Below are 16,941 nucleotides of genomic sequence, written 5' to 3'. Positions count from 1 at the left end.
TTTAAATTCCATATAACCATCTTAAGATTCATATGAGAAATTATGACCAAAACTATTAGCTCTGTTTAGATCAAGATGTCATAAAGAAACTTGTCCAATTAGGAACTAGTTCTGTTTATTTCTGCTTCTCAAATTGGGTTCTACAAGTATGAATGTTTCTGAGCACCTTCAGAAGGGACGTGTTGTGTTTGTTCTGTTCATCACCAGTGAGAAGTAACTTGACATTTTCATTGCTAATAACTTCCTTGCAAAGTATATTGACACTTCAGTCATTTTTGAACCAAATCAACAAATAATGAGGGGCTGTTCTGTGAAATCCACCCACGCAGTTCTTGCTCGCAAATGATGCAGGCTGTTGAGATGCCAAGATGCAGATGACATGTGGATAGTGGAATAATAACAGACTACTTAAATAAATGTTCAAAACATCAACAGGTTTCATTTGAAGGTGTGTAAGTAGCTACCAAACAAACTTGGTGGACATTAATTACTACAGGAGGTGAGAGGACTAGAAGAACATGCATAAAATGGATCTCAGAAATGAATCTCCCAAGCCTTCTTTGTCTTTCCCTGAAACCCATTTGCTTAGTGCTTCGTGCATACATCCATGAGTTATTCTCCCCATGTATATGCCCCTTCTTGCTTTCCCGCTTTGCTGTGACTACCCTTCATTGCAGATAAAAGCATCCACTCTTAATTCCTTCTATTCACCATCATACGTAATACTCCTGCCTCCACACAAGCCCTCCTCTCTGCTGGAAGGTCTTTATCTCCATTGTGATTCTCCTTTGTTCTTTCCGCCTTGGTAACTTTTCTTAGTTAAAACTCATTTTAGAAGGTTTAAAACCTCTTTCAGAAGGTCTACCTAGAGCTCCTTGTCTCCCTTGAGTTTCCCCCATTATTCATTGTAGAGCAGGGAGGGCGTGGGGGTGGCCTGAGTTCAAATACTTGCTCTGCTGGGTTGTGTGTAACAAATTTCTTAACATCTCAGAAACAGTTTCCTCATCTTTAAAGCGAGGCTATCTATGATTGATTTTTAATATTATGAGAATAGTGGATGTATGCTACAGGCATATATATTAAAGAAGGCATGAACTTTTTCTTTTCCCACTGAAGTATATTCATGCCTACACTTGCATCCGACACACAGTAGATTGTTTTCTAGTGCCTCCAAGTTTTTAAAATATTTTGACAAGAGTTGATAATTGGTAGCAGGAGTAACATTCCGATACGAGCTACTCTGCTGTTAGCAGTGGAACTCTAATGGTCTGGGGAAAGGCTCCTGTGTGGTTGAGCCTGCCCAGTTGTGGGTACAGCCTTGTACTGGCAGCCCAACCCTGACCTAAAGTAAATTCCCAGGAGAAGTCTTTCCTGGGATTTGAATTTGCAGCAACAGGTGTGAACATTCTAGTGGCAGTTTGATCATGTATGATACTATAAATAGGACTCCACCCGCAAAAAAGTGGAAATCTCTAGAACAGATTGATTTTTTTTTTGCTTTTTATTTTAAACATTTTTAAATTAAAAACTTAAATTTACATATAATAAGATGGGCCTTTTTTGATATACAGTTCTTTCACATTTATAGTCTCTTGTTCAATAATTATTTGGTGAGTGAATGAGGCAGCCAATATAGTACTTGGCACAAAGTTGGCTTGCAGCGTATACTTGTATATATGTAGGTGTACATACACTTACTGTGGCTACAGCTAGCACTCTGCATAGTTTTTGGGTAGCACATATCTCACTAAATCAGTGCCACCATTAGACTTGACTTAACAGAGCCGTGTCCTGGGTCCTGTGCTTCAGGCTGTTCATTGTGTGGTCCACTGATAGACATCCTGTGGGAACTGTTAGAAATGAAAATTCTTGGGCTGCATCCCAGACCCACCGAAGCCTCACCTCTGGGGGTGGAGTTCAGGAATCCACGTTCTAACGCAGTCTCTAGGTGGTGCTCATGCAGGTGTTTGCCAAGCACTGCCTTAGAGGGCCCTGCCCTGTTCTTTTTGTAATGTCCCTCTTGATGGGTGCCCCAATCCTTGAACACACTTCAAACCCAGACTCCAAAACCCTCTGCCCTGAGTCTATTTCCAGAACTTTTGTAGGTCTTTTTATTTGATCCATCAAGGGACAGCTATTTGCAGGGGCTGTGGACAGAGCTTGCACATGTGAAGGTGTCCACATGTGTGTGCCAGACCCCTTGCCAGGCAGCCTGGAGCTGCAGGAAGGAAGAGAAGGGCAGTAAGCCACAGGATACATTTTTTGTTTTTCCTGTTCTGCTAGTTCTAAATTGGAATCTGCCTTCTGGGTAATTTTGAAGTTACATTTATTAAGATTGTAGGAAAGAACATACTTTATTTAACTGCTTGCTAGCTTGAATTATATAATTTAGACATTCTAATATATAATATGCAGGCCCCTATTTTTACCCTCAGCCTCAGGCCTGCAAATGTTAAGGTTGAGTTTCTCCTGAATTCTTAAAGTTTCCTTTCTGTGTTCTCCACTGGGTTGGGAACTCCTTGGTGGCAATGACTGGGCCTTCTTTGACCCTGTAACTCTATTGTCTTGTGCAATGCCTGGTGTAAGTGACTTAGTAAATGTGTGCTGATAGGTGAATAAATGAATGAATTCCTTTATGAAGGTTGGGGCTGTTCAGGAAAACTTTGTGGGGGAGATGCTGAGCCAACATGGTTGTTCCTGGGTAGGGTTGGTGAGACCATGGCACACAGATGAAGTGTCCTTGTGCAGGCACCACTTTCTACTGTTGGCACATAAATTGTTGGAATGAGGGAAAATTAACGGACTATAACATGGACATCATATCGTCTGGTGGAACTGATTCCTCAGACCAAGCAAAATCAAATGATTTTTACAGTCTATGCAAGTTGAGTGTTGTGAACTGAGTATTTGTGTTACCCTCAAATTCATGTGTTGAAGCCCTAATGCCCAGGGTGACTGTATTTGGTGATGGGACCTCTAAGGAAGTTAATTAATGTTAACTGAGATTATGAGGGTGGAGACCCCAGAGACCTCCATCTCATCTCTCCGTCTTTTTCAATCTCTCTCATTCTCTGTGTGCACACACCAAGGAAGGGCCATGTGAGAACTTAGTGAGCAGGCAACCGTCTGCAAGCCAGCAAGAGCACCCTCACCAGAAAGTGAACCTTGCTGTAAGCTTGATCTTAGGCTTTCCAGCCTCCAGAATGGTGAGAAAATAAATTTCTATTGTTTAAGACACCCAGACTAGTATTTTGTTATGGCAGCCTGAGCTGACTAATACAGCGGGAAAAAGAACCAAATGCCACAGATTAATTAGATGTAATGAAAACAGCTGTCAAGCTAGTCCTAAACCTTGGCTTACTACAATTAAGTGTTCGATACAAACTAATTAAATTAGCAGCTCCCAGGTGTTGGTTTTATAGACAGTATAAATTATGCATTGAGGCAGGAAGCTCTGTTCATACCAAGGACTTATTTTGGTGGTTCTTGTTTTATGTGTGGCATTTGTTTCTGGTTTTATTATAATGACTTATGTCAGGTATATCATAAAGTAGCATAATTGAATAATTGCATGTTGACTATTTAGATAACTTTATATATATATATATATATTTTTTTTTTTTTTTCTGTCTCTTTGAAATTCTTCTTTTACCAAGGCTGGATCCCATAGACATTCTCAAATCTTTCTGGCTCAGTATCAGGGAAAGCTGAAAACAAAAGCTTTATAAGATGTATTATTAATGCTTGCTGCTGTGAAACATTGATAATAAATAAGAGCTGATTGTATCCACTGCAATTTCTCACTCAATTTTGATGGCTGGGGAAGAGCATAGATTTCCAAGCAGAGTGAAAACAGGTTGTCTTGTTTCTGCTCTCTTTATTAATGGAGGGTCGCAGCTGCATTGTCTCTTGCTAGCAATGGCTTAATGCACTTGTTTGGACTGCTATTCAGTTGTCATTTGCAAGGGGACATCTGGCATTTGGACTGTTTTTGAGAGGCCATTGGTTTTTTTCCCATCTAAACATTTCACCTGATTATCTTAATAAACTTGATGGTTTGTAAAATTCAGCCAACTAACCGATATTCGTTAACAATCTACTTTATTTGCCAGACAGTGGGCCAAGCTTGGAGGAAGTTGTGAAGCAGAATGAAGCCTGTCCTGGTTCACAGAGAACCTAGAGTGTGGTTGAGAAGTTAAGACACATGCAAAATCACAGTGAATCACATGATAGTTGGATGTGCCAAGTACTAATTGTACTGTGCAAAGTAGGCCATCATTTCAGGATGGAATCACTTCCAGGGGAAGAGATACAGGGTGGTCCAGGAGAGGTGTCCAGCACCAGTCCAACATCTCCTTGAGCAGTGTTTTTCAAATTGTATTGACCCTGCCTGATTTCTTCTTCTTCTTCTCCTTCTCCTTTCTCCCTTCTCCCTTTCCCTTCTCCTTCTCCTTCTCCTTCTCTTTCTCCTTTCTCCTTCTTCTTTCTCCTTCTCCTTTCTCCTTCTCCTTTCTCCTTTCTCCTTCTCCTCCTTTTCTTCTTCTTCTTCTTTTTTTTTTTTTTGAGATGGAGTTTCACTCTTGTTGCCTAGGCTGGAGTGCAATGGCGCAATCTTGGCTCACTGCAACCTCCAGCTCCTGGGTTCAAGCGATTCTCTTGGCTCAGCCACCTGAGTAGCTGGGATTACAGGTGCCTGCTACCACGCCCAGCTAATTTTTGTATTTTTAGTAGAGACGGGGTTTCACCATGTTGGCCAGGCTGGTCTCGAACTCCTGATATCAGGTGATCCACATGCCTCATCCTCCCAAAGTGCTGGGATTATAGGCATGAGCCATCGTGACTGGCCTGACCCTGATTTATAGGAAGAAAAGTACTTGATGTCAAACTGTACACCTATATGGATATGAATCACAGAAACTGAAGATTCACCAGATAATACTTAACCCTTTCTATGTGCTGTGCACTTTATTCTATTTATTTTTAACACTTTATGAAAACATTCTATTTTGTGAAAAACAATAGTAGTTGCACTCCATAAATTGTTAAGTGCCCCTTTAATTGGTTGCCATCCTGCGTTAATTAATAGTCTGGATTCTCCAGAGAAACAGAACTAATAGAATCTATCCTCTCTCTCTCTCTCTCCCTACCTACCTACTTACCTACCTACCTACCTACCTACCTACCTACCTACCTACCTACCTGTCTACCTACCTATGTATAATCTATCTACTATAAGGAATTGGCTCATGAAATTTGGAGACTGAGAAGTCCTAAGATACACAATCAGCAAGCTGGAGACCCAGGAGAGCTGATGGTGTAGTTCCAGTCAGAGTCTGAGGGCTTGAGAACCAGGAGACCTAATGGTATAGTTTCCTGTCCAAGTCTGAAGGCAGGAGACCAATGTCCCAGCTTGAAGACAGTCAGGTAGAGAGAAGGAATTCTTTCTTACTAAGCCTTTGATCTCTTCAGACCTTCTAGGAATTGAGGAGGGCCATCTGCTTTACTCAGTCTTTTGATTCAGAAGTCAATTGCATACAAAAGCACCCTCATAGACACACCCAGAAATTATATTTAACTAAATATCGAGGCACCCTGGGGCTCAGTCAAGCTGACACATAAAATCACTCATTACACACTCACAACTTGAAAAACTCTGTGGTAGAGTCCTGTCTTAAAATTCCACAGCTGCTTCCCACAGTAGGGCCACCTCCCTACTCTCCTCTCCGTGCCATCCTATAATTGGAAGCCCAGGAAATCATCAGTATCTCTGCAGTGGATTACCTAGGGGTTCACCAGAGAAACAAAACCAGTGGAATATATATAGTTACACAGAAAACGCTAATCATCAAATGGTAATCATCATCAAATGCTAATCTCTTCTGAAAACACCCTCACAGACACACCTAGAAATAATGTTTTACTAGCTGTCTGGCATCCCTTAATCTAGTCAAGGTGACATAAAATTAACCATCACATGCATTTAAGGATTATTAGTAAAGGAGTGATATCATATCTCTATTAGATTAGAAATCACATTTTGGAAAGATTACTCTGTAATTACTCCGTAAAGAGTGCATTTCTAAGAATTTAATTGTGGCGATATCAAAAGGCTTCATATATAGACCATATACTTTTGGAGTGGGGAGAATGGATTTGGAGTATAGATCAGTGTTTCTCGAGCATGAGACTTGGAGCATTTGTGAAAACACAGGTTGTTGGGATCTACCCACAGAGATTATGGATTAGCAAATCTAGGATGAGGCCTTGGAATTTGCATTTCCAACAAGTTTCTGGGTGATGCTGATGGTGCTGGTCCAGGGACTACACTTTCTTATTTGGTGTGGTTGTAGGAAGAATAATTGCCCTCAAAGATGTTCATGTCCTAATCCCTGGAGCCTGTAGATATGTTATGCTAGATGGCAAAGGGAAATTGAGGTTTCAGATGAAATTAATTTATAATCAATTTATTAATCAATAAATCAATAAATTAAGGTTGCCACAGAGCTGATTTTGGGGAGATTATCTTGGATTATCTGGGTGGGCCCCATGTAATCACAAGGATTCCTAAAATTAGAAGAAGGAGGCAGAAGAGAATTAGAGAGAGATGCTGACTACTGAATTTAAAGTCTCTGGCTTTGGAGCTGGAACATGGGACCGTGAGCCAAGAATGCGAGCAGCCTCTAGAAGGTGGAAAAGCAAAGAAAATGGATTCATGCCTAGACTCTCCAGAAAAGAATGCAGTCCTAACCCTTTGATTGTAGCCCCCTAAGATACCTATTAGAATTCTAATTTACAGAACTGTAAGATAATGAAGTTGTATTGTTTTAAGTCACTAAATTTGTGGTAACTTGTTACAGCAGCAAAAGGAAACCAGGAACTGCAGTGGGAACTGGAAACACAAAGGTGAAAACCACTTATTCAGTGACTTTGAGCTTCCCTATTTTTATTTTGCCCCTGCTCCCATCTCAGGACCAATCAGAGAGAGCGAAACATGCATCCCAAACCAATCACTTAAGATGTCCTGTCTCCAGCCTTGCCATGCCAACAGCCTCCAACCAGAGCATATCTGATTGATGGATCATATGAAGCTTTTCTACTCCCTTGCCTACCTTTGAATCTCTGCCAGTCACAAATGATGGTAGCTGACTCCCTTGCTATCACAAGCCCTGAATAAATAACCTCTGTTTGTCCTCATTTAGGTGATCTTCATTTATTTTCAAAAGACATAGGGCTCTCTTTTTTTTCTTTTCTTACTCACTGATTATTCTAGTGCAGTGGTTCTCTACTGAGGGTAATTTTCCCCTCCTTCTCAGAACCTGGGACATTGCAATGTCTGCAGATAATTTGGTTGTCACAACTGGGGTATGCTACTGGCATCTAGAGGGTAGAGGCCAGCAAAGATGCTAAACATCCTAAAATGTACAGAACAGTCTCCAAAACAAAGATTTATCTGTACCAGAATGCTAATAGTGCTGACATTGAGTAACCCTGCTCTAGTGGTAGGAATTTCTGGCCTCCATGCAGTAGGGAGGTGTGTGTGGAGGGGTCTTTTTATGCAAGTAGGACAGTAGTACTAACATAAGACAAAGGTGACCAGCAATCTATCTACACAATTCACTCTGACGAGGCTCGCTCTTGCAGCAAATACAGTCTTTGCTTCTGCTTCCAAAATAGAATATGACCTCCTTTGTCCTGAACAAACAGCAAAGTCTAACGTTTCATTTTGTGCCTCTGCTTAGTAACTCCTAGAGATCTATAACATATGTAAAAACATGCTAATATATTTAAATATACTTAACTTTATATATATGTATAAGATATGACTGTCATGATATTTCCATGTATGAATTGTGGAAATGGTCTCTTTCCTTCACAGCTATATCATACACACAGATACACACACACAACTTTGTTTCCAGCTGGCTCAATTTGCAAAACAACTTCTCTAGTTCTCTTCTTCCGTTCTTCCTCCAGTCACATGGGGTTGTATTTAGTTTGAGCCTTATGTATCCAAGACATTCTCATCTCTGGATCTTCTGAGCTGATTTGGAATGCAACCTATGGAAGCCTCCATGTTTCTCATGCATTTAAAACAAAGCTGCAGTTTGAGATTTCTTCCATAGATTGACCTCTAGTGTTTCTGATTGACAAGCTCAGGAAGAAAGAGACAAGAAAGACCTTAGCTGTGAAGAGAAGCGTTCTCAATCCTTTTGCTCTGACATTTTTGCAAGCTCACAGACTAATTAATCAATTTCATTAAAAAAGAGAGAATGTTGCCATGGTATCATAAGGCACGTTTATGCTGCCACATTAAGATTTCAGGGTATTTTTAATCCTTAATTACCCATTTCTTCTTTTCTTTCTTTCTTTTTTTTTTTTTTTTTGAGTTGGGAAAGGCCTTAAAATTTCTTTTTTTTGATTATGCAGTTTTCTGCTGGTGTTTACTGAGGTTGAGGTAGTAATTGAAACAGAGCTGCCTCTCTTGTTTGGAGGAAATAAGACCACCTTTGGAGCCCTGGTTTTGTGTAAGATTTGATTAAAAGTTCCATGCAGATCATTCTACCAGCCTGTCTTCAATGCACATGCTTTTGCACAAGAAGCCACTAATTTATCACAAGAAGCATGACCCAGAAGTTTTATCTATAATGTGTGTAACATATGATTATGAAATATTTCCAGAAATACTCATTTCTAGCATTTTGTTTCCCCATAGCATCAAGAAATATTTAGTGTTGATAATAAAACTGGTGACATTTTGCCCCGAATGATAGTTTTCTGAAAGTATCAAGAGAATTTAAAATGCCCAGTTTCATTTAAGGAACCTGTTAACTACTTGAAATAACAAGTAACTCTCCGATTATTTAAAGAGCTTTTCCTAGCATGTTTTCTAACTCCTAGTCATCAAAGAGATGGGTGAAGATGTGGAAAGAGAAGGTGCAGTGTAGCTTTTGAATTAGATCAGAATGAAACCTTTCTTATTAAAGTAGACTAGGAATAACAATAATAAAAACAAGCAGACAGAAGCATTCTCCTGCATCTTATAAAGGATTTTGACAATGTATACAGTAATTCTTTTCTCTCTTCTTGTTTGGTTTACTATAAACTCTATGCCAAAGAGGATTTGGAATCTTACTTTAAAAAATGAATACTGAAAAATATAAATGTGTGCCTGTCTTTTATAAGGGACAATCTAGCTAGTCTGTCTGCCTCTGAGTCTCATTTATGCATTGTTATTAATGTTGAATCGATGGCTTACATTGTAATATTCATTTATAACATATGCTTATTTATAAGATATATTTGAGTGAAGCTGATACCTCAGCTCCTTCATGTAGCTCAGCACGAAGTGGTGCTCCTGGAAAAAAAACACTTTTTCAAGGACAAAGGTAGTGTCCCAGCAATGATGTCTATAAAGAATATCTCAGAAATGGAGTGCCTTTCGGTGCAGCACCATTTTACACCAATAGGAATTCTCATTTTCTTGTGCAGACTACCAAGCTGCTTTGTGACTTGGCCTGGCACTCACTATCATGATGCCTCTATCCTCATAGGTTCCACATGAGAACAACAATTAGAATTACCTAGTAGCATGACTGTGGACAGCCAGTCTAGGTAAGTGAAAATCCAGTTCTGCAGTATAAAAGGTACTCTGTTTTCAGCTATTTCCTGCATTCAGAAAAATCATACATTGCAAAATGTGTACTGAAAAGTTGTCAACACAAACCTGGATAGAATATTTGTAAGTTTCATTGTAGCAGCTATTAGCCTTTTAATTAGAAGGGAAGTATTACTGTAAATTGGACCTTTGGCCAGGATGATTGATCTAGGCAAAATCTCCATAATCTACTAGTGCATTTTGGTTGTATAGTGTATGACTTTCAGCTGCAGTTGCACAAAGACAGTACAAATTCCAGACCCTCTGCAATCTAACAAAATTCATTCAACTCGTATTGAGGGCTCCTTAAGTGTTGATGCTAGAGTTAGGGGCTGGACATAGTACTAAAAATGAGACACAGTCCTTGTGCTTAGGATTAAGACGCTTAGAATATACTAGATGGAAGGATACAGACAAGAAAAGAGGTAAAATACAGTGTTCATGTAGTTAGCCTAGTTTGACTTTGATTTGGAGTCAGGGCTTACTGAAAATCTACTGCAATTTGCAGTAGGAAATTAATATTTAGTTCTTCTTATTTTCAGGCTCTAGTAACAAAATATAATAAGCTGGGTAGTTTATAAACAACAGAAATTTATTTCTCACAGTTCTGGAGGCTGAGAAGGCCAAGATCAGGGCACTGGCGGATTCAGGGTCTGGTAAGGGCTTGCCTCCTGATTCACTAGAATGTCTTTTTCCCTCTATAATCTCACATGGTAGGAGGGGTGAGGGATCTCTTCAGGGCCTCATTTAAAAGGCACATATTTTATTCATGAAGGTTCCATCCTTATGACCTAATCACCTCCCAAAGAACCTATCTCAAAATAACTTCACACTGGGAATATCAACAAATAAATTTTTGGTGGAGGAGGGAGTAGAAATTTTGCCTATGGCAGTTCCTTTCCCAGTTGCTTTAGGAACACAGGGGAGTGATGATCTAGCAAATCCTTGGGGAACTTACTTTCTAGATTAATTTAGCATCTCTGCTGTATCCTAAAGGGTAGACTAGTGTTAATGATGAAAGGATTGGGGCTTGAGGAGAAGGAGTATGGGGCAAAGGCTGAGGGAGACCCTTTGAGAGATGTGTGGCTGGCTTGTGGAAGCTGTGCTCAGATCATGCATTTACCATAATAGAAATGTGACATAAGGCTAAGAATTATCTGTTTATTGATTTACACAACAGTGACTCTCCCTGGAGTGTCTCAGATGCACGTGATGTGCATGAATGCTGGGTTTGGATCAGTGAGCTGAAAGATGCAGAGTATCACATCTGGCTGGATGAGTCCCCTATTGATTGTGGACTGGGGAAGAACCATGAGCGCTGTGCATCCCAGAAGAGTAGGAAGCAAGATGTGTGTTCAGTGAGATTAGCTGGCTGACCCTGAAGCCTCGTTCAGCTGTGGCAAAATGACCTTCTATGGAAGTCATGCATGGTCATTTTCTTTACCTCCCAACATAAGATCTATGTCTGTTCAACAGTTCTAGCCTCAATTTCAAAGCAATGAGGGGGCTTTAGCTGGAGTTTTACTAGATGAGAAATAAATATACCAAAAGGTCAGCTTTCATTCTACTTTGGAGGAAGATGTATGAGAGTGTGTGATAAGAACTCACAAAACTAGACTGAGAACAACAACAAAAAAAAGACAGAAAACTGACTATTTACCATTTTCATAATTTACAGAAAGTCTATTTAAAGAAGGCAGTGACTTGTTCAACTTGGGTGTTGTAGTGTCTACACCCTGACATTTTGTGTGTGCCATCTACCATATTTACCAGACCCTGGGCATGGTCCCAGGAGTCAGCGTGCGGGTCTCTGGTTGGAAGTCAGCGTTTCCTGGGTGCAGAGTCCTCTGGTGATGATGGGGACAGAGGAATCAGTGTTTCCATAAGTACCAGACACTATTTCCCTGGGAGAGGCAGCAAAGCTGAATGAGACAGCATTGGCTGGCTAGGGGTAGGAAACTAGAGTTTTAGTCTCAGCTCAGGTGCAGTTATTTGATTGGTTGTCATTTAATCTCCATACCTCAGTTTTCTTCTCCCCATCATTAAAATAATCTGCCTCATCCTCATTATAAAACTGTTGTGAGTTCTGATGGGATGATGATTTAAAGTACTATAAGGAAAAGTCAATGGCAATTAGCATAAGTAGTCATTTATATCTCAGTCATTGTCTTAGTCCTTTTGGGTTGCAATAACAAAAATACCACAGACTAGGTGGCTAATGGCACAATGGAAATTTATGTCTCACAGTTCTGAAGGCTGGGAAGTTTAAGATCAAGGCACTGGGAAATTCAGTGTCTGGTGAGAAGGCCCACTTCTTTATAGATGGCCATCTTCTCATTGTAACATTACATGGTAGAAGGGGCAAGGGAGCTGACATGGTTAGGCTTTGTGTCCCCACTCAAATCTCATCTTGAATTGTAATCCCCAGGTGTTGAGGGAGAGACCTGGTGGAAGGTAATTGGATCATGGGGGGCAGTTTCCTCCCCAAGCTGTTCTCATGATAGTGAGTTCTCATGAGATCTGATGGTTTTATAAGTGTTTGGTAGTTCCCCTCTTGCTCACTTCTTCTCTCTCCTGCCGCCCTGTGAAGAGGTGCTTTCTGCCATGATTGTAAGTTTCCTGAGGCCTCCCTAGCCATGCGGAACTGTGAGTCAATTAAACCTATTTTCTTTTAGATTACCCAGTCTCAGGCAGTTCTTTATAGCAATGTGAAAACAGACTAATATAGGAGCTTTCTGGGACTTCTTTTATAAGGGCACTAGTTATACTCCTGAGTGCTGTGCCCTCATGATCTAATCACCCTCTTTCTTTGTCTATTTTCTGTTTCTACAACTGAATGTCTGAGATTAAGTAATTTATAAATAAAAGAAATGCATTTCTTACAGTTCTGGAGGCTGGGAAGTTCACGGTCAAGCGGCTCATCTGATGAGGGCCTTCTTACTGCATCAAAACATGGTGGAGGGCATCACATGGTGAGAGCTCATGAGAGGGGACCAAACTAGCTTTTATAACAGATACATTTTTGTGATAACTAACTCACTCTTGTGATAACTCATTAATTCATGAATGACTCTGCCCTTATGACTGCCCAATCACCTCTTAAACTCCCCATCTCTTAACACTGCTATATTGGGGATTTTCTTAGTCTGATTGGTGTTGCCATAACAGAGTACCTGAGACTGGGTAATTTATACAGAAAAGGGGTTTATCTAGCTCACAGTTCTGTAGGCTGGGAAGTACAAAAAGCATGGTGGTGGCATCTGCTTGGCTTCTGGTGAAGGCTTTCGTGCTGCATCACATCATGGTGGAAAGCCAAAGGGAAGGCAGACATGTGTGAAGAGACAAAACCTGAGGGATGCCATTGCTTTATAACAACCCACTCTTGAGAGAGCTAGTTTATTCCCAAGATAATTATTTCTGTCTCACCAGGGCAAGAATCACTATTGTGACACCAAGCCATGCATGAGGGATTGTTCAACGTCACTGAAATACCTCCCAACATGCTAGATTGGAGATCAAATTTTGACACAAGTTTTTGTGGGGACAAACAAATCATATCCAAATCATAGCAGAGATTAAATTTCAACGTGAGTTTCAGAGGGGACAAACATTCAAGTCATAGCACCACCTGAAGACACCATCTCCTAATACCATCCATCACCTTGAGGGTTAGGATTTCAACACAGAAATATTGGGGGGATACAAACATTCAGATGATAGCAGTCATATTATATTGTGATATCATGGGCCACAGTTATTTAAATAACTTACCAATCATTTTTGCAGACAATTGGAGATTATAACTTTAAAATCAAGCATTTAACAATCACCACCCTTTAATGAAATGCATGACACTGTTTATGGCCATTAAAATTTAGGTGACACTGAGCATGATAGTCTGAGGCGTTGGTAAACGTTTTCCTATTATGGGCTGTGGAGTAAATATTTTATACTTTGTGGGACATACACGCCCAGTCACCACTTTCTCTCTGCTGTTGTAGCATGAAAGCAGCCATAAATGATTTGTTAACTAATAAGGGGATTGTGTTCCAATAAAACTTTGCACAAATAGGAACCAAGCTGACTTAGTCTTTGGGGCCATAGTTTGCCAACTCCTGCTTTAGCTTAATTTCAAAGGGGTGGGAAACATAACCCTTTTCCCAGAAGATGTTGTACTGGAATATTTGTGAGAAACAATGTTCAGCTGTTTAAGTATAGGCATGACATAGGCAGTTGGTAAAGTTTAATTTGATTTGGAGTTTTTGCAAGTGAGTAAAATGGATGGCATATAATGGATGGAGGTTAGGTAATTAGTGGTGTTTTTAAGGAGTAATTATTTAGACCCTTAGCTAGGTAAGCAAAAGAGAGAGGACATGAGGGGGAGGCAGGTGGCAAACATTGTTGGGGTCAGTGCATAGGTGGTTTTGATGACGTCAAAAAAATCTTGAAATGTAAATAATAGTTTGAGTGTGCCAAATGGGTAAATTATGGTGGTTAGCAAGTAGAATGCTGAAATTTTTGGAAGTTGTTTAGCTATTGTTATAAAGTTGAGGGTACAGGTGAAAGAGAGAAGAAAGCTTACTAGAGATGAGGAGGTCAAACAGCACATAGGCCAAGATGTTGAATGGCTCATCCAGGTAGATATCAAAGTCATCAAGGTTGGGACCTAGTGTAGAAGTAAAGAGAAAAACAGTAAACTAGGTGCTAAATTCATTGGTGGATGAAGGGGGAGGTCCTGGGAGGTCTGCAGCGGTAGTAAGAAAATCTGAAGTTTGGATCTTCAAGTGTGTTGGGATTTTTGAAGGAAGAAGGATGACGAATGATTTGGAAAGCCATGTGCTGTGGAAAACACAGTCCAGATATGAAACAATCCCATTGCCGCTGCTTCCTGGGTACACAGACTATTTCATCATGTTAAGTGTGGTCATGTGCTATGGTCTAGACAGTAGAATGGGAATGGCAGGGATGCCCAGCAATTTCAGGCCTGCCCCTTAAAAACAATTTATGGGCAATGCTCCATTCCTTCTCTTGTCTTGTTTGCTGAATCGATGCAGAGGATCACTGGAAGACTTCCAGGCTCTGTATGGGAGATGCACTTGGTAGTAGTAACAACTTAAGGATTACCATGAGAATGACCCTGTATGGCAGACACACCTGCAAGTGTGTTTAGAGTTTTGAGCAAAGGAATCTGGGAATGGCCAACCCAGAGATTCATTCTTTATGAGGAACATCTGAACCCTCTTCCACAGGCTGTACAGGGATTTGAGGCCCTTTGCATGGATTAGATGAAGGTTGCCAGGTGGATGTTGTAAGAGGGATAGTGATAAATGAAAATGCTATATAAACTGCATGCTTTTTGCAAGTGGTGTCGGTTCTCCTGCCCATTCTGCCACCGCTGGACCACTCTGAATGTTAAGTTCTCCTCAATAAACCTATGTCTCATTTGCTGGCTTTGGGTCTCTTTAGCCTCTCGAACCTGGTGCGTCCATCTGATGGCTGCCACTTTCCTTGACTTATGTGGACACCTGCTATTGCAGGCATATCCCAGCAAGCATGCCACCCAGAAAACCACCATACAGGGACTAGAGCAGCTGTGTGCAGCCTATGGCATCCCTATTAATATCAACAGTGACCAGGGTTCACACTTTACTGGAGATCCTGAATAACCACTAGTATTTCCACCTGCCCTACAACCCTACAGTCACAGGGTTGACTAAATGGATGAATAGACTGTTGAAGCAACAACTCCAGTAAGGGATGCACTCTCTGGCTCTGTGGACACACCATTTAGCAACAGCCAAATGCAGGCTGGATGAACATGAACATTCTCATCACCCCAGCGCATGTACTCTCCTGATACAGGACCTGATGGCACTATCAGGATCCAGGTAGATAGTGTAAGGGACACTATACCTTTGCCCCAACCTGGGACTCAAGGTAACCTCCATTGCCCTTGCCACAGGATTTACCCACTGGGGAGTGCATCATTACATGGGCCTGGAAATGGAAAACCAGCATCTGATGGTTCTATTTATCTGCTCCAAGGGGGAAGGGCCTAGAACAGGATGTACAGGTTACGCCTATTTTACATCCTACTCCCCTTTGTATTTCCAAAATAATGATCCCCAGTCTCCCTTTTTGTAAGGGGACAATCATCCTTTCATTATAGAACACTGTAATACCTCCATTGTCTTACTCTAGCCTTCTGCAGTGCATCACAGAGGGGGCCAATCCATTTGGTATTGTAAACCAGGCACCAGGCTGCTGCCAGGCATGGTGCACTCTCAGAATGACACAACTTCTTGTGTCCTGTTAAATGGTCATGACTTGCCCTTTCTTGTACCTACTTGATATACTTTGGCTCTGTGTCCCCACCCAAATCTCATCTTGTAGCTCCCATAATTTCCACATGTTGTGGGAGGGACCCAGTGGGAGATGACTGAATCGTAGGGACAGGCGTTTCCCTTGCTGTTCTTGTGATAACAAATGGGTCATGAGGTCTGATTATTTTTTTAAAAATGAGTTTCTCTGCACAAGCTGTCTTTGCCTGCTTCCATTCCATGTAAGGGGAGCAGGCACTTGCTCCTTCTTGCCTTCTGCCATGATTATGAGGCTTCCCCAGCCATGTGGAATTTAAGTCCAATTAAACCTCTTTCTTTTGTAAATTGCCCAGTCTCAGGTTATGTCTTTATTAGCAGCATGAAAACGGACTAATATACCACTGAACATCTCACCTTCCGCCCTTAGTTAGTGTGCAGCAAAGCTCTTTGCTGACTGGGTGCAGACGAGGGCTAACAAAGCACATGGTTGGGCCTGTGGAGGGCTGCCCTTCTGCTCCACTGCAGGCCTGCTGTGGTGCGTCCAAGCAGCTAACTTGAGTACCTGGGCTCACTTCTGTACTAGTTTGTATTGCTGCTGTGGCATTTGGCCGGAATACTCCTCTGCATACCTAGCCCCAGGGAAATCATGGAAGAATTGGCGTGATAAGAATGCGAGGGCTGTTCAAGGGTATGCTGGAGTGGACTGTATGGTGGATGCTCCTGATAGCAATAACTTAAGCATATCCTGAGAATGACCCTGTCTGTAGATGTATCTGTTTGTGTATTCAGAGTTCTGGGCCAAGGAATCTGGGAGTGGCCAACCTGGAGACTGATTCCCCATCTATGAGGATCATCTGAAACCCTGGCATATCCATAGAGGATTAAGGCCCTTTGTGTTGGGTTACATGATGGTTGCCAGATGGAGGTTTTTAGGGAAGAGTGCTAAGTGAAAATGCTATATAACCT

The 16,941-nt window shown here is 41.1% G+C and overlaps 1 non-coding gene across 1 annotated transcript; it reads left to right on the top strand.

The window, feature by feature from the left end:
• The first annotated feature begins 1,263 nt into the window (after positions 1 to 1,263).
• LOC116270427 lies at positions 1,264 to 1,446 on the top strand. The gene has a single exon (XR_004178464.1).
• The last annotated feature ends 15,495 nt before the right edge of the window (positions 1,447 to 16,941 follow it).

This window comes from Papio anubis, chromosome 14 (genome assembly GCF_008728515.1).
Source record: "Papio anubis isolate 15944 chromosome 14, Panubis1.0, whole genome shotgun sequence".
Classification (NCBI taxonomy): Eukaryota; Metazoa; Chordata; class Mammalia; order Primates; family Cercopithecidae; genus Papio; species Papio anubis.
This window is presented reverse-complemented; position numbering and strand designations above follow the sequence as displayed.